A 21707-nucleotide genomic window follows, 5' to 3' on the forward strand; every position below is an offset into this window, starting at 1 on the left:
AGCAAACAGAGGATTTTCAAGACAAAGAACTGGGCAAGTTGTTGATAGCCTTCCAGTTTTTTAGGCCCTTCTTCTCCATTGATGTTTTAGCTCAGACATGTCCCCATCGAACATGCATTGAAGGCTGACAGCGAGCAATATTCTTTGTTCAGTAAAATCCACATTTTCGAAGAGGAATATGCTCTGGCTGTGGAGGCGTAATGGCAAGGGCGTAGGTTGTACCAGTGCTGCTACAAATATAGATATGATGGATATTATTGACTTCCTTTGATTCATCAAATTGAACATCACTACTTAATTGTTGTCTAGTCTTCCTCTTCTTGGAAGAACTTTGATCAACTTCTACAGCATCATCGCAGATAACAACTATTGGGGCATTTGTGCTCATGCTCCGATTAGATGCTAATGTTGCTTCTTTTTCTGGTTCTGATTATCCTAATCTTAATTCCAAAATGTGATTATGCTTTGACCTCCGCCTGTTCATGACAGTGCCACTATTACAGCAATAGAATGCCATCCAAGCTGAGCAAGCCCTCAAAATCTCATTTGTCGGTGACAAGGAGTCCCTTTCTGCCTTGGCAGTTGAGTATGACACTGGTAGTTCTATCTTAAAGGCAAAAATTGAGGTACTAGATGAGTTATACAAGGCAATTCGACTTACACTTGGTGATGGAAACTGCTTCCTTCGTTCCTTCATGTTTTCGTATATGGAGCATATATTGGAAACCCAAGATGAAGCAGAAATGGAACATGTCTTAGAGAACATTGAGCAGTGCAAGAGATCCCTCCTGGACCTGGGATACACAGAGTTCACCTTTGAAGACTTCTCAATATTTATTGATCTACTCCAGAGCGTGATTCCGGGCAGGGATTCATCTATAAGTATTGATACACATCGAGAGGAGTCGGGACCTATTAGTTTCAAATTATGTTGTGATGTTTTTCAAATTTGTGGCATGAGGTGAAATTCGTCATAGGACAGAGTTTTTTGGACCTTTCATAATGGGTGTAAGCAATGGGACTGATCCTTCTAGCACTGAATGAAATCGACTGATCACGACATGGAATTGTAGAGCAAGATGATCCCTTAGTCGTAGCAGAGATGAAAATGCAGATTCTTAGCAGCCCTCAGCCCTCCCTCAAGGGTTTTAAAGAGTGTCCCCTAACACATATTAAGGTAAAGGGTAATGAGGAAGAGTCTTCCAATAGGTTGTCAGTAAGTTGGCATGGCATTTCACCCACAAAAATAAACTAGATATCATTTTCTTATTGCATATTCATAAATGGAAAGGGATGTCAAGAGTGTACCACAGACACCCCTTGTCTTGTGGTAAAGTAACAAGGTAGTTTCAAACTCCTGCTTAACCTCAATGCAAGAATAGTGGTTCGAGTATTAACTTCCCTGCTTTCAAGTATGTATTAGAGCTTGAAATGTAGCATAAGTGGCAAATGCATTTCCAGATTCTGAGGGCAGTTATGCAGGTAGCAACAGGTGGTAAGGAGGATTCAGAAAGCAGATTCAACAAACTTCCAAATCTCTTAACTTAATATTCTTCTCCTCCCAGATGTCAGCACACATTTCCTTGTAATTTAAAATAGGAGGGATAAGCTCGTACATTTTTTTAGTTAATAGGTGTTAAGTTAGTTATTAGATTAGTAGGAAATTGTTTAATTAAATAGTTAGACCTACGAGCCTTTTAATATATATAAGAAATTTAGAAAATAGTTAAAGGGTTGCAGATTTCAAGGAGAGTCTATCCGGGACTGTTTTTAATTTAATCATTTTAGATAGTTGGTTAAGATTTTGTTTTATTTTCCTAAAAGCTAACAACAACCAGCTTATTGTAATCTATATATATTCGATCATTTTTAATAATAAGGGTGGTGGGATTTTGATTCCAAGACTCTACACTTTGTAATAGCTTCTTTTTTTTTTCTAATGAAAGCTTTATGGCTCTGGTTTGACAGAATTTTGTGTTTCTCGTATTCTTTCCATTATTTCCATATCTGTTTTTTGCACATGTTCACAATATTATAGAAGACCTCTGTAAGAATAGATTGTGTTTCAATCTCTCTGAAATCCCCTATAGATTTATAATTGTCTAAAGAGATTAGTATAGCAAACTATCTGTCTGATCTAGCTCCTCTTTGAAATCAATTATTGTTTGTCCTTCTATTTTCTCCTGAATATGTTTTGTCGGGTTGTAGAAACCTTCTTCGCGCATCTAAATCTTCCTAGTTGTTAGCAATGCATCTGGATTCTCAATTATTAGGAATCTCCTTACATTCTTCAATCAAATTCTTATACAAATCAAGTCATTCTGTCAGGATAGAAGCTCACACATTCAAAAGGGACCCTATGAGAGAGGAATCTAATATGAATAGGGATTTCCATTGATCGCCAACCACCCCAATTAAAACCATAAATCTGGCCATTATGCTTCAAAGGTTGTTGTTTAGTGACAAGTGAATAGCATTAAACAAAGCCTCGTAACAGCTAAGGGAGCCCCCTCTGGTTCAAGAGCCATCTTGAGCCTAAATACTGGTTGAGTTGGTTTCTTGGCATAGTTTTTGCAGCCAAGGACTGCTTATGGGAAACAAGTACAACATTTGGCATCGTTGTCAAGGAGCGAAGTAACGAGATATCTTTCTCCAGGGAAGGATAAATATTAGATCTATTATTTGCTGGTGAACAAGGAGTAGGCATTTAGTATTGGTTGCATTTATTTCACCTCGCGACTCCACTTTGTCATATGGTAATTCCACAGGGTAACCGATCCCACTGTTTCGAAAGTTCAGCTGCCTTTACTGGTATGCAAGGTTCATTGATACTTTCGATCAATAGTATATGTCCTTCTCCTTCAACGATGATCAGAAATCTAACATGTCTACAAAGGAAGCAAATTTTAAGGTACACATGTGAGTATAAGTTTTCCATGGGATTTTATGTTCATATTGTATATATTATTCAAATTTTCAGCTACTGGCAATGTGGTTTGTCAATAAATCCACTCCGCACTTGGTTACATTGGAAAACAGATTTCACCTAAGAGTGTAACGTTTCCAATTCAGTTAGATATAAGTGTGGGGATTGAATAGATATTAAGAGTTTTAGTATGCAGTAAATTAGCATGTTCATTGTTTATGAATTGTGTGATACATTAGTTTATATTTTCAATCTAGAATTTTTTGTTTTCACTATGAAAGAGTATCTATATTAGTGTTGGCATATGGTTTCATTTCGCAATTGCAGGTTGTAGTATGCACTTGCAAGCTATTCAAATGACAGGGTTAATCGAGGAGAGTTAGTTATGGCAAGATGATGGTTGATGATCAGGTTTACAGTATGACTCCATGCCCAGCACTAAAGGAAATTGATCTCCTTGTTCTCTGCATCCCACAGGGGGAAGCAGTCCCCATTGGAGTTGATGTTGTAACATATTTTGGCACACCCATATGTTTAATTTTCGGTGAAAAATTGTCAATTTTCATTAAGCTAAAAATTCTTAGAGATATATTTATTATGATTTTGAAAGGTTTATTCTTTTATATATATTAATTTAAATTTTAAATATACTATTTTTATAAAAATATAATTATATTTTCATGGAAATATTTGTTTTAAATTAAAATAATATTATAAAAATTTTTAACCTAAGTCAAACCAAGAATTCGAGCTTTATGAAAGAAATATTAAAATCGCATTTGGAAAGGCAGATTTAAAATATTAGACAAGTCAAAGTTAGTCAATAAGGTAATGACCTTGCATATTTTAAATGGCGGAGATCATCAAAAAGCAAATCAAATGGTTTAATTTTATTTCGGACCCCCAAGGGTCATTTGAGGTTTAACAGTTGGGTGAGGTTGGAAATCTGGTTTTTCCCAAAACTACTTTGGGGCACATGGCACCGTTTAAAGTTGTTCACACCCCCCAAGAGCGAAACCGCAAACTAGCAAGAGACCCCACCAAAATCCTGCTCATGGTTTTCAATGACAACACAGCAAACAAAGGATTTTCTAGACAAAGAACTTGGCAAGTTGTTGATAGCCTTCCAGTTTTTTAGGCCCTTCTTCACCCTTGATGTTTCAGCTCAAACATGTCCTCATCAACACATGATGCATTAAAGGATGATAGCAAGCAATATTCTTTGTTGAGTAAAATCCCCATTTTTGAAGAAGAGGAATATGCTCTAGCTGTGGAGGTGTAAAGGCAAGGGCGTAGGTTGTACTAGTGCTGCTAGAAATATAGATACGGTGGATGTTATTGAATTCCTTTGATTCATCAAATTGAACATCACTACTTAATTGTTGTCCAGTCTTCCTCTTCTTGGAATAACTTTCATAGGCTTCTACAGCATCATCAAAGAGAACAATTATTGGGGCATTTGTACCCCTACTCCGATTAGATGCTAATGTTGCTTCTTTTTCTGGTTCTGATTGTCCTAATCTTAATTCCAAAATGTGATTTCAATTTGACCTCAGCTTGTTCATGACAATGCTACAATTATAGTAACAGAATGCCATCCAGGCCAAGGAAGCCCTCAAGATATCATTTTTCGGCAACAAGGAGTCTCTTTCAGCCTTGGCAGCTGAGTATGAAATTGGCAGTTCTATCTTAAAGGCAAAAATTGAGGTACTAGATGATTTATATGGGGAAATTCGATGCACACGTTGTGATGGAAACTGCTTCTTTTGTTCCTTCATGTTTTCGTATCTGGAGCATATATTGGAGACCCAAGATGAAGCAGAAATGGAACATGCCTTGAAGAACATTGAGCAATGCAAGAAAGCCCTCCTGGACCTAGGATACGCAGAGTTCACTTTTAGAGACTTCTTCTCAATATTTATTGATTTACTCGAGAGCATGATTCTAGGTAGGGATTCATCTATAAGTATTAATACACTCATCGAGAGGAGCCGAGACCCATTAGTTTCAAATTATATTGTGATGTTTTTCAAATTTGTGACATCGGGTGAAATTTTTCGGAGGTCGGAATTTTTTGGACCTTTCATAATGGGTGTAAGCAATGGGATTGATCCTTGCAGCACTGAATACAATCAATCGATCACGACATGGCATTGTAGAGTAAGATGATCCCTTAGTCGTAGCAGAGATGAAAATGTGGATGCTTAGCAGCCCTCATCCCTCCCTCGAGGGTTTTAAAGAGTGTCTCCTAACACATATTAAGGTAAAGGGTAATGAGGGAGAGACTTCCAATAGGCTATCAGTAAGTTGGCATGGCATTTCACCCACAAAAATAAACTAGACAAGATTTTCTTACTGCATATTCATAAATGGAAAGGGATGTCAAGAGCATACCACACACACCCCCTATCCCATGGTAAAGTAACAAGGTAGTTTCAAACTCCTGCTTAACCTCAATGCAAGAATAGTGGTTCGGGTATTAACTTCCTTGCTTTCAAGTATGTATCAGAGCTTGAAATGTGGCATAAGTGGCAAATGCATTTCCATATTTTGAGGGCAGGTAGCAATAGGTGGGAAGGAGGAGTCAACAAGAAGATTCGACAGCGTTCCAAATGCCTTAATTTAATCTTCTTCTCCTCCAATATGTCAACACACATTTCCTTGTAATCTAAAATAGGAGGGATAAGCTCGTACATTTTTTTAGTTAATAGGTGTTAGGTTAGTTGTTAGATTAGTAGGAAATTGTTTAATTAAATAGTTAGACCTACAAATCTTTTAATATATATTAGAAATTTAGAAAATAGTTAAAGGGTTGCAGATTTCAAGGAGAGTTTATCCGAGATTGTTTTTAATTTAATCATTTTATATAGCTGGGTAAAGATTTTGTTTGATTTTCCTAAAAGCTCACAACAACCATCTTATTGTAATCTCTATATATTTGATCATTTGTAATAATAAGGGTGGTGGGATTTTGATGCCAAGACTCTACACTTTGTAATAGTTTTTTTTTTTTCTAATGAAAGCCTTAAGGCTCTGGTTTGACATAATTTTGTGTTTATTGTATGTTTTTCTATTATTTCCATATCTGTTTTCTGCACATGTTCACAGTATTATAGAAGACATGGGTAAGAACAGATCGTGTTTCAATCTCTCTGAAATCCCCTGCAGATTTATAATTGTCTAAAGAGATTAGTATAACAGACCGATTGTCTAATCTAGCTCCTCTTTGAAATTGGTTATTGTTTATCCTTCTATTTTCTCCTATATATGTTTTGTCGGGCTGTACAAATCTTCTACATGCATCCAAATCTTCCTAGTTGTTAAAAAATCTATATGGCTGCTCAACTATTAGGAATCTCCTTACATTCTTCTGTCAAATTCTTATACAAATCATGTCATTATGTTAGGCTGCATGCTGACACGTTCAGAAGGGATCCTATGAGAGAGGCATTTAATATGAATAGGGATTTTCATTGATCGCCAACCACCCCAATTAAAACCATAAATCTGGCCATTGTGCTTCAAAGGTTGTTGTTCAGTGACAAGTGAACAATGTTTAACAAAGCCTTGTAATAACTTAGGGAGCCCCCTCTAGTTCATGGGCCAACTTGAGCCTAAATACTGGTTGAGTCGGTTTCCTAGTGTAGTTTTTGCAGCCAAGGTCTGCCTAGGGGAAATAGGTACAATAGTTATAAAGAGGCTCAAAGGCATATTTATTATTGAGAAACAATGTAAAACCCAACCCTGGGAGATGAAGCACCAAAATTGTGGGACCTATTTGGGTAAATTGGTACATCAACTTCCTAGGGTCGTAATTTTGGCATATGATCTCTATTTGGCTATCATAATGCCTTATTTCATTGATCTCAAACAGAAGGCTGAAAGAAAAAACATAATTTAGAGCAGGTCTTTTCTGGTCTCTTCGTTTTCCCTAAAATCTTCTTTTATTCCCTGAAAATGGCTCCAGAAGTTTAGGACCTAAAAAATGCCAAAAATAGGAAGTTGTGATAAAATTAAGGAAACTGAAAAAGAAACAACGGTTGGGGTCCAAGTGGAAAAGGTAGGTGGCCACCAATATCCACTTGGATCAATCCTCCCCACTTGGGAAGAAATGGTCCCCATTGCATTGAGTTCCTCCATGAAATGGGGAAACTTTGGTTGAAGTTGGTCCCTAGTCAGCCACTTGCCTTGGTGTAGGAGTTGGCCAACTTTGACAACCTGATGCAGTTGAATCTTCTAATGGCGAGTGTTCTTGATCTATGTATCCATGATCCAATCAGTTTTGGCATGGAAGTTCTTGATCTATGTGTCCATGATCTGATCAGTCGTGGCATGTTCCATGCAGTCTAGGTTTAACTTTGTTGGTGTGAGTTGTTCTGCAATGTCTGATGTGTCTAGTAATGGTGGAAAGTATGATCGAAGGTGGTCCACAATGAACATTGAGTGCAAGCCAAGGAATGGTGGAACACCCATATTATAGTGGGTGAGGCTTATGGTGGGGCCCAGCGAGGCACTCCTTCAACAAATGTAACAAAGCTTTCCCACCCACCTAGAACTTGTGTGGCACTCGATGTTGATCATGACACTACTTGCACTTAGCATTGGTGCTATCTAATATGTGATGAACTTGCTAGAAGATGTGCTAAATGCAGTCAATGAAGTTGTTAGCACTCTTAGCTTTAGAGTAGACATGAGTCGAATCTTCATGAGTAGCTACAAATTCTATGCCCTCATCAATGGGATAAAGTGGCTAGATTCCCAACCCTACCTGAAATGTGTTGTGGCCAATTGAGGTATGGAGAGTTGTAGTTGTGATGGAAATAGAGGATTCTTTCATCCCATGTGCATGGATGCTTCGATTTGTACATATGGAGAATGTGTATGACTATCCTGTTGATGACCTTTGTTTGGCCATCAGTTTGGGGGTTGAAATATGTGGACTTAGTGAACTTGGTATCCTACATCGACGAGAGAATTGACCAAAATTTACTTATGAATTTGTTGTCCTAGTCTGAGATAATAGATTGTGGGATCCCAAAATGTAACCACACTCATTCAAAGAAGAGCTTCACAGTGGATTTTGCTATGATACTCTTCTTGTAGACCGCCAAAATGACCACCTTAGAGAATTTGTCGAAGACCACAAAAATGCAGTCATTGCCATGCTTTGTACAAGAAAGGCCTAACATGTAATCCATGGAGATTGATTACCAAGGTTGACTAGAAGTAGGGAGAGGAGTATATAGGCCTTCCTTCATGATGGTCAGTTTGGCAATGGCATAGGAAGTGTAGGATTTAATGTACTTCCTAACATCCTGTCAAAGGTTCGGCCAATAAAAATAATTATACAACACTACCATTTTTTTCTCTACCTTGAAATGTCTAGCAACGTGAATATAGTGTGCCTCCCAAATCATCTTGGCATGCTCGTTTGAGGGAACACAAAGGTGTCACAGGTGGCATAAAGTGCATCCTGGAGGTGAAAATTTGGAACTTGTTTTCCTTCCAAGAGTGTCTGCTATGTGTTGCCGTATTGTAGATCACTCTTGTAAATATGTAGTCACCCCGTAGTCAATATTTGAGAAATACTTTCACCCCTTAAGCTGGTCCACAAGGTCATGAATCTCTGGTATTGGATACCTATTCTAGACAGCGATATTATTCAACACTCGATAGTCAATACAGATTCTCCAAGTTCCATCCTTATTCTCTATCAACATGATCAGGCTCCCACACAGTGATGAACTTGGCCTAATGTGCCCTTTCTTCAATAGCTCTTGAATCTTCCTCTTTATTTCATCCTTCTCCATAATAGAGTGTCGATAGATTGGTCCATTGGTCAGTGAAAAACCCAGGGTTAGATCGATGGAGCATTGACCTGACAATGTACAGGTACCCCTGTGGGTGAGGTGAACATATCCCTGTACTCCACTATAACCTTTTCCATCTACTACTGCCATGCAGAGGAGCCCTGTCTGGAGGCCATAGACAAAATATTCTTCTTTCCCTCGGGGTGAATCACAAGGAAAACAAATTTCTTGTTCTAGAAAATGATCTTACTACATTGCTTGTAGTGATCAAAGAAATGATGGTAAGCGGTGCTACCTCCAGTACCCTGTAGAACTTATTTACCAAAGCAATAATAGCATTGCTAGGCCTAGACTCATACACATCACGTTGCTTCGACAAGTATGGTTGGCCTAATAAAAAGTCACAAACTTCAAGAGGAACAAAATCACACAATACCTCATCTTTGAAGGGCTTGATGCTATAGGGAAGGTGACATTGTTGGATGACGCAGAGATCTCACCCTTGGTGAAGCCACCTGATGGTGTACGGATGTAGGTGTGGTGTGGTTGGTAGGCCAAAAAAATTCACAAAGTCTACTAAAATGAGGTTATGTTGTCTCCCACTATCGAAAATGAATTGCAACGGAGGACCCTTCACCCACATCTATGAGTGGAAGAATCGCTCCCCCTCCTCTAGATCTTCAAGCTCATCCTTCTCTATCTTCATGGTGGCAATAGTGGAACTGGGCTCCACATTGATCATTTACCTCCCTTTGTCATTTCCTTTATTGGTTTATGATTTAGAGTCAAAACATGCATATGATTTGGAAGCCTTCAGTTTAGCAACTAGTGACTGCCTAGCTTGACACTCACTTGTGTTGTGCGTAGGGCTGTTATGGAACTCACACCATTTCCCTATGTTATTCTTTGTCTTCATGGTGTTGTTATTTGATTAGGGCTTTGGTGTGTTTTCTTGGGTCACCCCACCTTGGATTTTTCCTTTCTTCTTCCATTTGGGGGTACCTTTCCTTTGCTTCAGATTCGAAAATCCAAAGTCTCACTTCTTCTATTTCAATTTCTCCTCGATCTTGACAGGATATCAACAGGAGGTACCAAGCGAGGAGATGTCCAAGAACTCCATCGCATCCTAGATGTAGTTTTATCGACAACTGAGGTACTTCAGTACCAAATTCCACTCAAAATCCTTGATACCCAGCTTCATTCAAAGGGTATGGAAAACATTTGTCAACTTCAACACTTTTTGGTCCCATCCCTACCACAACATGGTCCACTTTATGTGTTTTTCTTCATAGATCTCGATAGGGTAATATTGTTCCTTGATGGCATCTTAGAAAGAATTCCAAGTGTGTGCAGCTGAAAAAGGTCAATATTCCCTCTCATCCTTTTCTTCACAGTAGGTTTACCAATAGTCCTTGACATGTGGTGTGACTTTGAGGATTGGAAAATTAAGCTTTTCCATATTGGAAAAGTCATCAACTAAAAAATATCCTTCCAATAGATTCAACCATCTATCTACGGTGTCTACATCTATCTATCCTTTCAATATGGGAATGTCAAAGTTAATTTGTATCTTAAATGGAGTGGTGCCTCCAGAGTGGCTACTAGATGAAGATGCGTCACTTGTGGGTAGTCATCGAAGGATATGGGAAAGTTATCTATCATCGTGTTCCTTTATCACTCGAGGGCTTCCTTGAGTAATATTTTGAAAGGATTTCCTACACCCTGCTCCTTCTTTTCTTTTGCCAAGGGAGGTCATTAGTGTTTGTGAAGCTGGTCTTGTAAAGGTTCAACTAGTTCGAGCCCTAACTCTTTATACCCTAACGTAGTTGGGGACATGCAAAGAAAAACAAAGAAAGAGCAGATTGGTCTGATACCACTAATCTAGAATTATGCATGAACACAACAAAATACATATATACACATAAACACATAGATTGAGTAGGAATAAAACTTCATTTCATTAATATCAAAGAACTAAAATATGCTTCCATACATAAATGGAAATAAACTAACTCGAGTGATGGTATCTTCTCTGAGAAGAGATGTGGCATCTACATGCCTCTGAACTATGTTAGAATGAGGCTCAAAGGCCTATTTATTATTGAGAAATAATGGAAAATCCTAAACATCCAAAAACCTAACCCTAGGATATTAATTGCCAAAACTGTGGACCCCTTTTGGGTAAATTGTTACACTGGGAATGACTTCGAATGTTTAGGGCTTGAAACACTGCCAAAAATAGTAATTTGTGCTACAGCTAATGAAAATGAAAAGAAACAATGGTTGGGATCCAAGTGGAAATTAGTCAGTGGCCACCAATATCCACCTAGATCAGTCCTCCCCCCTTAGGAAGAAATGGTCCCCATTGCGTTTAGTGCCTCGATGAGATGGGGAAACTTCCACTAAACTTGGTACCTAGTGAGCCACTTGCCTTGGTGTAGCAGCTGGCAAGCTTTGACAACCTAATACAATTGGATCTTATGTTGGCGTGTATTCTTTATTTGCATTTCCATGACATGATCAACTGTGGCATGTTCCATGCAGTCTAGGTTTGACTCTATTGGTGTGAGTTGTTCTGCAATGTATGATGTGTCTAGTAATGGTGGAAAGTATGGTCGAAGGCAGTACACATTGAACATTGGTTGCAGGCCAAGGAATGGTGGAATGATCATATTGAAAGCATTGCCCCTACAACCTTAGTGATGGTATAAGACCCATATCATAACATATGAAGCTTGTGGTGGGGCCCATCGAGGCGCTCCTTCTGCAAATGTAACCAAACTTTGTCACCCACCTTGGACTTGTGTGGTACCCAATGTTGATCACGACATTGTTTGTACTTAGCATTGCCTTTATCAAATATTTCATGGACCTACTAGCAGATGTGCTAAATGCACTCAATCAATCTGTTAGACCTGTGATCTTCAGATTATATATGAGACAAATCTTCCTCAGCAGCTACAAATGGTATTGCCACATCAATGGGATATAGTGAATGGAATCCCAAACCCACCTGAAAGGGGTTGTGGCCAGTTGAGCTATGGAGAGCTCTATTGTAGCTATGTTGGACATAGGGGAGGCTTTCATCCGATGTGCTTGGATGCTTTGAGTTGTACATAGACTAGATATGTACGATAATCCTCTTGGAGACCTTTGTTTGGCCATCAATTTGGGGGTGGAAAGTCGTGGACTTAGTGAACTTGGTATCCATCATCGACCATAGACTTGACCAAAATGTACTTAGGAACCTACTATCCCAATCTGAGATAATGGAACGTGGGATCCCAAAATGTACCCACACTCATTCAAAGGAGATCTTAGCAATGACTTCTGTTGTGATACTCTTCTTGGAGACTACCAAAATGACCATCTTAGAGATTCTATCAATGATCACAAAAACACAATCAATTCCATGCTTAGTAGAAGGAAGGCCTGAAATGTAATCCATGGATATCAATTCCCAATGTCGACTAGGAGTAGATAGAGGAATATATAGGCCTTCTTCTTGATGGCCGATTTCGAGATGGCACAGGAGTTGTAGGATCTAATTTACTTCCCAACATCTTGTTGAAGGTTCAACCAATAAAAATACTTCTGTAGCATTGCGATTGTTTTCTCTACCCTGAAATGTCGAGCAACCTGATTGTGGAACGCCTCGAAATCATCTTGGCATGCTTGCCTGAAGGAGAAAAGAGGTGTCTCAGGTGGCATAATAGTGCATCCTAGAGGTGAAAATTTGGAACTTTCTTTCCTCAAGGAGAAATTGGCATGCGTGGCCAAATTTTGGATGATTCTTGTAAAGATGAGGCCACCTTGCGGTATCTTACCACAAGAGTTGAGCACAATGGTCAGTGCCATGACCGGTGATCAACTGAGGCAATCTGCAACATTATTGGTTCTACCCATATTGTACTTAATGTTAACAATGAACTGGTGTAGGTATGTGAACCATTTCTGATGGAAATCATTTTGCAACTTACCTTGTGTCTATATGAATGACAAGGGTTGGTGGTCTGTGTGGATGACCCTTCCTTCCCCATAATTTAATGTTTCAATTATTGGTAGGCCTACACAATGGAATACATCTCTTTGTAATAGGTGGGATACTTTCGAACTGTGTCTGAAAGTGTCTCACTGTTATATGACACTGGATGCCCATGTTGAGTAAGAAATGCACCAATAGCATAATCAGAGGCATCTGTCTCGACCTTAAATGGTTGCTCCAGGTCTGGTAATGTGAGAACTGGTGTAGAATAGAGATGATTCTTTAACTCAGAAAACACATTTTGTTGGGATCCAAACTAGAATAACTTTACTTTCACTCCTCCCTTGGTCACTTGACCCAAAGCTCGAGTTATATTAGAGAACCCCAACTTGAACATCTAGTAGAAGCTGGCAAGATCCAGAAAGTTGTGGATATCTCTTAGAGTGGTTGGGGTTCGACAATCCATAATGACTTTTATCTTGGATGGGTCCACATTCACACCCCACTTGTCAATGATGTACCCTAGATATTGAACCTGGATCATACCAAAAGTGAATTTGTCCAAATTGACACAAAACTTGTGTTGCCACAGGGTTTGGAGGACCTCACGAATATGGTGTAGGTGTTCTTCCCAACTTTGGCTAAAGATCAGAATGTCATCCAAATACACCACCATGAATGAGTTTGTAAAGGGTCAGAAGATGTCATCCATAAGCCTCATGAAGGTTGTCGGTGCATTCATCAACCCAAAAGGCATGACCAACCATTTCAAAAGTCCCTCCCTGGATTTGAATGTAGTCTTCCACACATCAGACGATTCGAGTCAATCTCACTTAAATATTTTTCCCTCTTGAGCTGGTCCAGAAGCTCATCAATCCATGGGATTAGATACATATTCCAGACAGTGATCCTATTCAGCACCCGATAGTTAATACAAAGTCTCAAGGTCTCATCCTTCTTCTGTACCAACATGATCGATCTCCTATAGGGTGATGAACTTGGCCTGATGTGCCCTTTCTGCAATAGCTCCTGAATATGCCTCTTGATTTTGTCATTCTCCATAACAGAGCATCGATATATTAGTCCATTGGGTAGTAGTGCGACTGGGGTCATATTAATGGAGTGTTTGACCTCACATCATAGAGGTACCCTTGTGGGTGAGGTGAAGATGCCCCTGTACTCCTCTACATCCTTGTCCTTCTGCTACTACTGTGTGGAGGTCGTGGACAAAATTTTCTTCTTGCATTGAGAGTGAATCATAAGGAAACCAAATATCCTAGTCTGGGAAATGATCTTACTGCATTCCTTCATAGTGGCCGAAGAAACCACGATAGGTGATGCTACCTCTGGTACACTGTACAACTTATTGCCCAAAGTAATAATCACACTGCGAGGCCTAGACTCATACATAGAATGCCACTTCCACAAGTATTATTGGACTAATAAAACATCACAAATTTCAAGGTGTGTAACATCACAAAATACCCCATTTGTGAAGGGATTGATGCTTTAGTGAAGGCAACATTGTTGATTGACACAAAGATCTTTCCCTTGGTGAAGGCACCCAATGGTGTATGATTGCGGGTATGGTGTGGTCAGTAGTCCCTGCCACTTCATGACCTCTGCTGAAATAAGGTTCTTTTGGCTCCCTTTGTCGACAATGAACTATAGTGGAGAACCGTTCACCCACATCTGTGAGTGGAAGATTCACCAACACTCCTTTGGATCTTCGAGATCATCCTTCTAGATCTTGGTGGTGGCAACAATGGCACTAGGCTTCCCATCGATAATATACTTCCCTTTTTTAATACCCTTGTTGGTTTTTGACTCAGAGCGATAACATGCATCTGATTCAAAAGCCTTTAGCTTGGACACCAGTGACTGCTTGGCTCGGTACTCACTTGTGTTATGAGTGGAGCTCTTATGTAACTCACACTTTTTCCCAATGTCCTTTGTCTTCGTGGTGTTGTTCTTTGCTTGCGGGTTCGACAGGTTGTCTTGGGTCACCCTGCCTTGATTTTGTCCTTTGTTCTATGATTTGGGGATCGCTTTCCTTTGCTTCGGATTTGCATATCCAAATTCTCACTTCTTTTGTTTAAATTTCTACCTGATCTTGACAATGTATCGATAGGTGACACCAATTGAGGAGATGTCCAAGAACTCCATCTTGTCTGGATGTACTTGTGTAGATAGCTAGGGTACTTGAGTACCAAATGTTGCTCATAATCCTTGATACCCAGCTTCGTGCGAAGGTATGGAAAACATTAATGAACTCCGGAACATCTTGGTCCCTTCCCTACCGCACTGTGGTCCACTTTATGTATTTATATTCATAGCTTGTGACAGGATAATATTGTTCCTTGATGGCATCTTAGAAAGAATTCCAAGTGGATGTGGCTAAAAACAGTGAGGATTCTCTCTCATCCTTTTTTTCATAGTATGTTTTCCACCAGTCCTTGACATGTGGGGCACTTTAAGGAGTGAAAAATCCATCCTTTCCCGATAGCAAAAGTTATGAACTGAAAAATATACTTCCAATAGATTTAACCATCTATCTACAATGTGAAATCTATCTGTCCTTAAAATATTGGAATGTTAAAGTTAACTTGTACCTTAAAAGGAGTTCCACCTCTAAAGTGGTTGTTAGATGAAGATGTTTCACCTATGGGTAGACGTCAAAGGATTTGGGAAAATTTATCCATCATCTTCTTCCCCCTCGTCTTTATTTTCTTCCACCATGGGAGGTCATGGGGGTTTGCGAGGCTAGTCTTACAAAAGGTTCAACCAATGTGAGGTCTAACTCCTTATACCCTGACCTCATTCGGGACATGCAAAGAAAATTAGAGAAAGAGCATACCACTATGATACCACTAGTAACAAAGTTACTGATCAAATGAGAAATATTACCTCTAAATGAGAAATCTATCCAAAAAACACCAAAAAAACATGAGAAAATAAGTTGAAAACAAAAAGTGTTGATGTTGGAATAACAATTTTTTTGGGGTAAATTTCCAACATTTTTAAAAAATGGTAGTAAAAACTAACCTTTTTTGTGCAAAATACACCCTGAAAACAAAAAGTGTTGGTGCTGGAATAATGCTTTTTTTCCATGGTAAATTTTCAACATTTTTTAAAAATGATAGTAAAAACAATTTTTTTTTGTGCAAAAGACACCCTGAAAAAGAAAAGTGTTGATGCTAGAATAACATTTTTTTTTTTTGGGTAAATTTTCAACATTTTTTATTAATGATGTTAAAGATAAAATATCATGACTCCGAAAAAGATTAAAGTTCCAATGATTTTCAAGCATGACATTAAAGATAAAATATCACGTCGTTGAAAAGCCTTAAAATTCCAACAATTTTTAGGCACAACATTAAATATAAAATATCACATCTTTGAAAAACATTAAAATTCCAATAATTTTCAATCATGGTGCTAAAAAAAATATTTATAATTATTTTCAACAATACCATTAAAGATAAAATATCATGACTTAGAAAAACATTAAAATCTTGACAATTTTTCAACCATTGAAGTAAAACCAAAGATTATGACTACAAAAAAACTTTAAGTTTTCAAAATATTTCAAGCATGGCATTATGGAAAAATTTTATGATTAAAAACACTTAAAAATTGAACACCTAAATGAAAGAATTATTATAAAAAGAGTAATTTTAATGAAACTTAAAGACCAGCCACGAAATTGACACATTGTGGGGGCAGACTCGATTCATTATAACAAAAAAATTAAAATCAACTATCAAATTGCACATAATGTGATCGGGTTGCTAGTCGAGCATCGACAGGAACACTGTAAAAAAATAATAATAATAATATATAAATTTAAAAAATATGAAAACTACAAAAGAAAAAAAAATCAACATTAAAAAAAATAAAAACAAAAAAACACAAAAAGATTTAAAAAATAATAACAACTAATAAAACAATAAAAAAAATTTAAAAACATGTCAAAAAAAGTGAAATATAAAAAACCTATAAAAAGGGCAAAAGATAACCATAAAAATGGAAACAAAAACAAAATTAACTTGTAACACACACACACACACATATATAAATATAACAAAATTTCTATGGATATTGTTTTTAATTTTCATGTTGGTAATAAAACATAAAAATAAAAGTAAATAAAAAACATGACAAAAAAAGTCAAAATAAAAATAAAAACCCATAAAAATGTAAAAAAATTACAAAATTAACATGTAAAAATAAAAAATTTAAATCAAAATAAATAAATAAATAAAGAAAATAATTTTAAAAAGCACATAATTTAAGGGAATTTTTTTTAAATATTAACCAAAAAACATAAACAACCACAAAAAAAAATAAACGACAAAATAATTTTTTTAAAAGCTAAAAACAAAACAAAAAACAACATAATTAAAAAAGAAAAACCAAATAATTAAAATAAAAACATTTAAAGTATTCAAGCTTCTGTGATCCATAATGAATTAAACAAAGTCTTTCGGTAGAAATCACATAAGATAATTTTTGGCCGACGCGTTTGGAACCAACAAGGGTGGTTCATCATCAGGACTAGATAAAGAGGCATACCATGACAAAGGCTTACATTGCTCTCTATTTAAGTCTTTGTCATGGTCTGCCTCCTCATCTGGTCTTGATGATGAACCACAGTTGTTGGTTTGAAACGTGTCGGCCAAAAATTATCTTATGTGATTTCTACCGAAAGACTTTGCTTATTACATTTAAATTAATTAAAATTAAATAAAAAAATAAAATTTAAAATTTAAAATAATAATAATAAATAAATAAATAAATAAATAATTAAAAGTTTAAAATTTTAAAATTTTAAAACTTAAAAAATAAATAAACAAATAAATAATAAAAAACAAAATTTAAACTCTTTTTTACCTTGGTGGGGATAGGTCGATTTCGGGAATCAACCTGGGTGGCTAGGTCGATTCTGGGAATCAACCTGGGTGGCGTCATTGATTCTAGGAATCAACTTACCACCTCGGTCATGGTTGTTGTTGTCCCTCAGGAAACCAATTTCTTGACTGTGGAGAAATTGTGCCAAAGACATTTAAAATTTGATTATGCATGTCACTTATTTGTATAAAGTGTCTTTGTCTTGAGGAGTATGAAGAGAATTATTTTTAAAACCCTTGACATATAGCTGATATGAAAATTTCAAGATGCCATGTGGTGCTGAATACAAATGTTGTGTGAAGAATACTTGAGAAGATTAGAGACAATATGTTGTGTTTAATAAAACTATTATCTTTAACTTAGAGTAAATACAAAGAAAGGAGTTTTAAACATAGGAGGGTTATTTTAAGGAAATTTAACTTTATTCACAGAAGCATACAAAGACCCCCAACTTCATTACCATATTCAAAGAGAGAAAGAGACAAAATGACACATAGCAGAGAGATTACAAATCATACTCAGCACCGTATGGAAAACTCCTGATTCTTTCATTAATCATCAATTCATCAACTACAAAATTGTGTAGTCTTCAAATTCCGAAAACTCGGAGCTTTTTTCTTTGATTTTTCCTCTTCTTATACATCATGGGATAGTTGATAACTACCAAGAAACTATTAAAATAATTAACTACTTTCTAACTACCTTAAGTAAAAAGTCATTTTAAAATATTACATCGGAGGGTACAAAACACCTCACTTTTCATAGAAAATAAAATAACATAAAATAAAATAAAATCAAATTATGATTGGTTGTTGTTGCTTACTATTCGAATTAGTGGTTTGAGTAGATGGCCTTGCTGGTGAATCTTTTGTCTGTTTTACCATCCAATCTTGACATCTTGTCCACAATGGTACATTTGGCTTGCTACTTCTTCCAATTTGTTGAGTGCAATTCTGAATGTTGTGATCCTAATATAACTAGGCTTGTCTGTAAACAAAGTCTTTACCATCCACAAAAGTTTAAAATCCCTATGTTGGCATTATGGCATTATGGACATGTGTTGAACTTGATGGCAACCCTCTCACAGACGAACATTTCTCTTATATACATCTTGATGGGGACAAGAAGAGCCAAGAGGAGAGAAGAGGGGCCATTTACATATGTTTATCGGAACCATTGAGCCATTGGGAGCTTATCGGAGCAATAGAGGCTCTTTCTCATATATATGCTTATTGGGAGGTATCAGGCTTATTAAAACCCATATATATATATATATATATATATATATATATATATATATATATATATATATATATATATATATATATATATATATATAGATATATATATATATATATATATAATAAACAATAGCATGTATGCGTTTCCCCCTTTCGGCGAATAAACACAGTTATATGTGTTAATACATATATATCGGCATCGGGGGTTCGGGTATGTAACATCGTTGAAACCTCTGATTGCAATGGACCCGATGGCATATCAAATTTGGTTTATAATAATATCGCATCCGCAGTTCGGCATATATGCGCGTCGGGGGTTCGGCTATGTGACTTTGTTGAAACCTCTGATTGCGAGCAGACCCGATGGTGGCATCAAACATGGCTTATAATAATATCGCATCCGTAGTTCGGCATATATGCACGTTAGGGGTTATTGCGAGCAGACCCGATGGTGGCATCAATCATGGTTTATAACAATATTGAATCCGCAGTGTATCGCAATACATAAAGGGTCGCCCACCCCAATCCTCCGATTGCGATAAGAGGGGGTAGACCCGATAAAGGGATTAAAGGCATCATATATTAATATCACATCCGTGGTAGTCACCCATTTTATAAAAGCCTCCCTCATCTAATCGCCGATAGCGATAAGGAGCGGACCCGATTTATTATTAATATGAGTGCATTCAATCAAAAGTCCGCCTCTTCGCCCGTTTGGACCGTTTTCATTATTTTCCCGCTTAAGCTCTTTTCTTAAGAGATCTGTCAAAATAGTTGCACCCTAGGTTTTTGGATCCTCTAGTTTCGGTTCTTGGTATTATCAAAAGCGTGAATATATATAAAGAAAAGGGGATCCTGCGACAAAGTATCGATCAAGAATGAAAGATATCAAGGGAGAATTGATTAATTGATCGGCATTCTTGTGACCGGTAAATGAGCAATTACTGAATCTAAATTAAGGAGAATGTGCGCAGAACAGAGATCGCAGGCTTAAAGTTCAGACATTTCTTTGAGAGAAATCACATTGCTTCGGGTGTATTGCAGTTCAGGTTTTGGGTGCGCATATTGGGTTTGTTTTGTGTCTAGCCTCCGGGTGCACTGTTATATGTATATCCTCTATTTTATTGGATGGCCAGATCGAATATTTAGTTATATTTGATCTAGTGCTTGGGTTGGTGCTTGGGTGTTCTGCTGTATAATGAAAATATGTATTGATCTGATGCTTGGGTAATTCTGAAGAATTGTTTATACTTGATGACCATTTGATCTTCTTGGGTCCATTTTGAAAATTAATGAAACGCGGCCCTTGAACGAAGTAGGGGGTTGTAGCTCCCTTCCAGGAGAGACTGGAAAATGAGAGAGGGTTGTAGCTCTTTGCAGGTTGTAGCCTGCGTACTGGTAAAAGACTGCACCAATACAAACTCATTGTAAAAGAAATTTTATTTGAAAGAAGATAGAGACATATTGCAGCAGGTGGTTTTCACCCACATTGGGTTTCCACCTTATATCTGGTGTTCCTTTGTGTGACTATCTGTTTTTACTGTTCTTGATTTATTATTATATGGTTCTGATATACAAGTTAATTATCAATATCATAAGAATACTTTAAAGCATAAATCTGAATGGTTTATTGAAAAGAAATTAATAATACTGATTCACCCTCCCTCTCAGTATTATTTCCAACAATTGGTATCGGAGCGGGTCCTTCTAAAGAAGCTTGATCGCTTGAAGGTCGTTCATCATGAGCGACTACGAGAGGGAAGCATCAATCAGGCCACCAATTTTTGATGGGACAAACTTCGTATATTGGAAGGTAAGAGTTACTGCCTATGTTCAATCTCTAGGTACAGAAGTCTGGGACATCATAGAAACAGGGTATACTTTTCCATCAGCTACTCCTACAGATCTAGCTGAGAAGAAGAAATATGAAACAAATGAAAAGGCGGTCAATACTCTTCTAGGATGTCTATCTCAATCAGAATTTGTGAAAGTTATGCAGTTAAAATCAGCAAAAGAAATATGGGACAAGATTGTCCTAAGCTATGAAGGAGATGATCAGGTAAAACGAGCAAAACTTCAAACCCTCAGGATTCGGTATGAAAATCTCAAGATGTATAATGATGAAAGTGTGGCTAACTATTTTCTTCGTGTAGATTAGATTGTTAATTGTATGAAAAACTTGGGAGAAGAAATAAAAGAGGCTGTTGTGGTTGAAAAAGTTCTAAGATCTTTGTCACCTAGGTTTGAATCTAAAGTTTCTGCAATAGAAGAAAAGGAGAATCTACAAAGTCTTAAAATGTCACAGCTGCACGGAATTCTTACTGCTTATGAAATGAGGAAAGGAGGTCCATCAGACAGGAGAGAAGCTACCTTCAAGGCTTCAGGCAAAGGAGAATACTATGAATCAGGACACGTGTCAGAAGAAGAAGAAGAATCAAATTTTGTCAAAAATCTCCAACGGGGTGCTGGACGATTCCGAGGTAAGTTACCTTTCAAATGCTTTGCATGTGGAAGAGTGGGTCACTATGCTGCCAAATGTCCTCATAAAGAAAAGAATGACAAGGGAAAGGAACCTGTTAGATGGAACAAGAAACAGAATGCTAATAGGAAAAGCTATTACACTCATGAAGATAGTGATGGACTCTCAAATAGTGACGAAGATGAACGAGGTAATGACTATAAACTCTTAATGGCTTTTGAGGATGATGACTACATGGATGCTATAGATGAAGAAGGTTTTTATGAAGAAATGTCTAATCTCAAAATTTGCTTAGAAGAGAAAAATGTGATTATTGAATCTCTGCAATGTCAACTAGCTGAAAGAGAAAAACATC

The 21707-nt window shown here is 37.2% G+C and overlaps 2 pseudogenes; both read left to right on the forward strand.

Moving 5' to 3' along the window:
• The first annotated feature begins 482 nt into the window (after positions 1 to 482).
• On the forward strand, positions 483 to 1044 carry LOC149193583 (OVARIAN TUMOR DOMAIN-containing deubiquitinating enzyme 1 pseudogene; annotated as a pseudogene).
• Positions 1045 to 4097: 3053 nt separating this feature from the next.
• Positions 4098 to 5095, forward strand: LOC149193584 (OVARIAN TUMOR DOMAIN-containing deubiquitinating enzyme 1 pseudogene; annotated as a pseudogene).
• Positions 5096 to 21707: the final 16612 nt, after the last annotated feature.

This window comes from Pinus tabuliformis, chromosome 2_2 (genome assembly GCF_031772625.1).
Source record: "Pinus tabuliformis cultivar Carrire ecotype Pingquan chromosome 2_2, CPIR1, whole genome shotgun sequence".
NCBI classification, from domain to species: Eukaryota; Viridiplantae; Streptophyta; class Pinopsida; order Pinales; family Pinaceae; genus Pinus; species Pinus tabuliformis.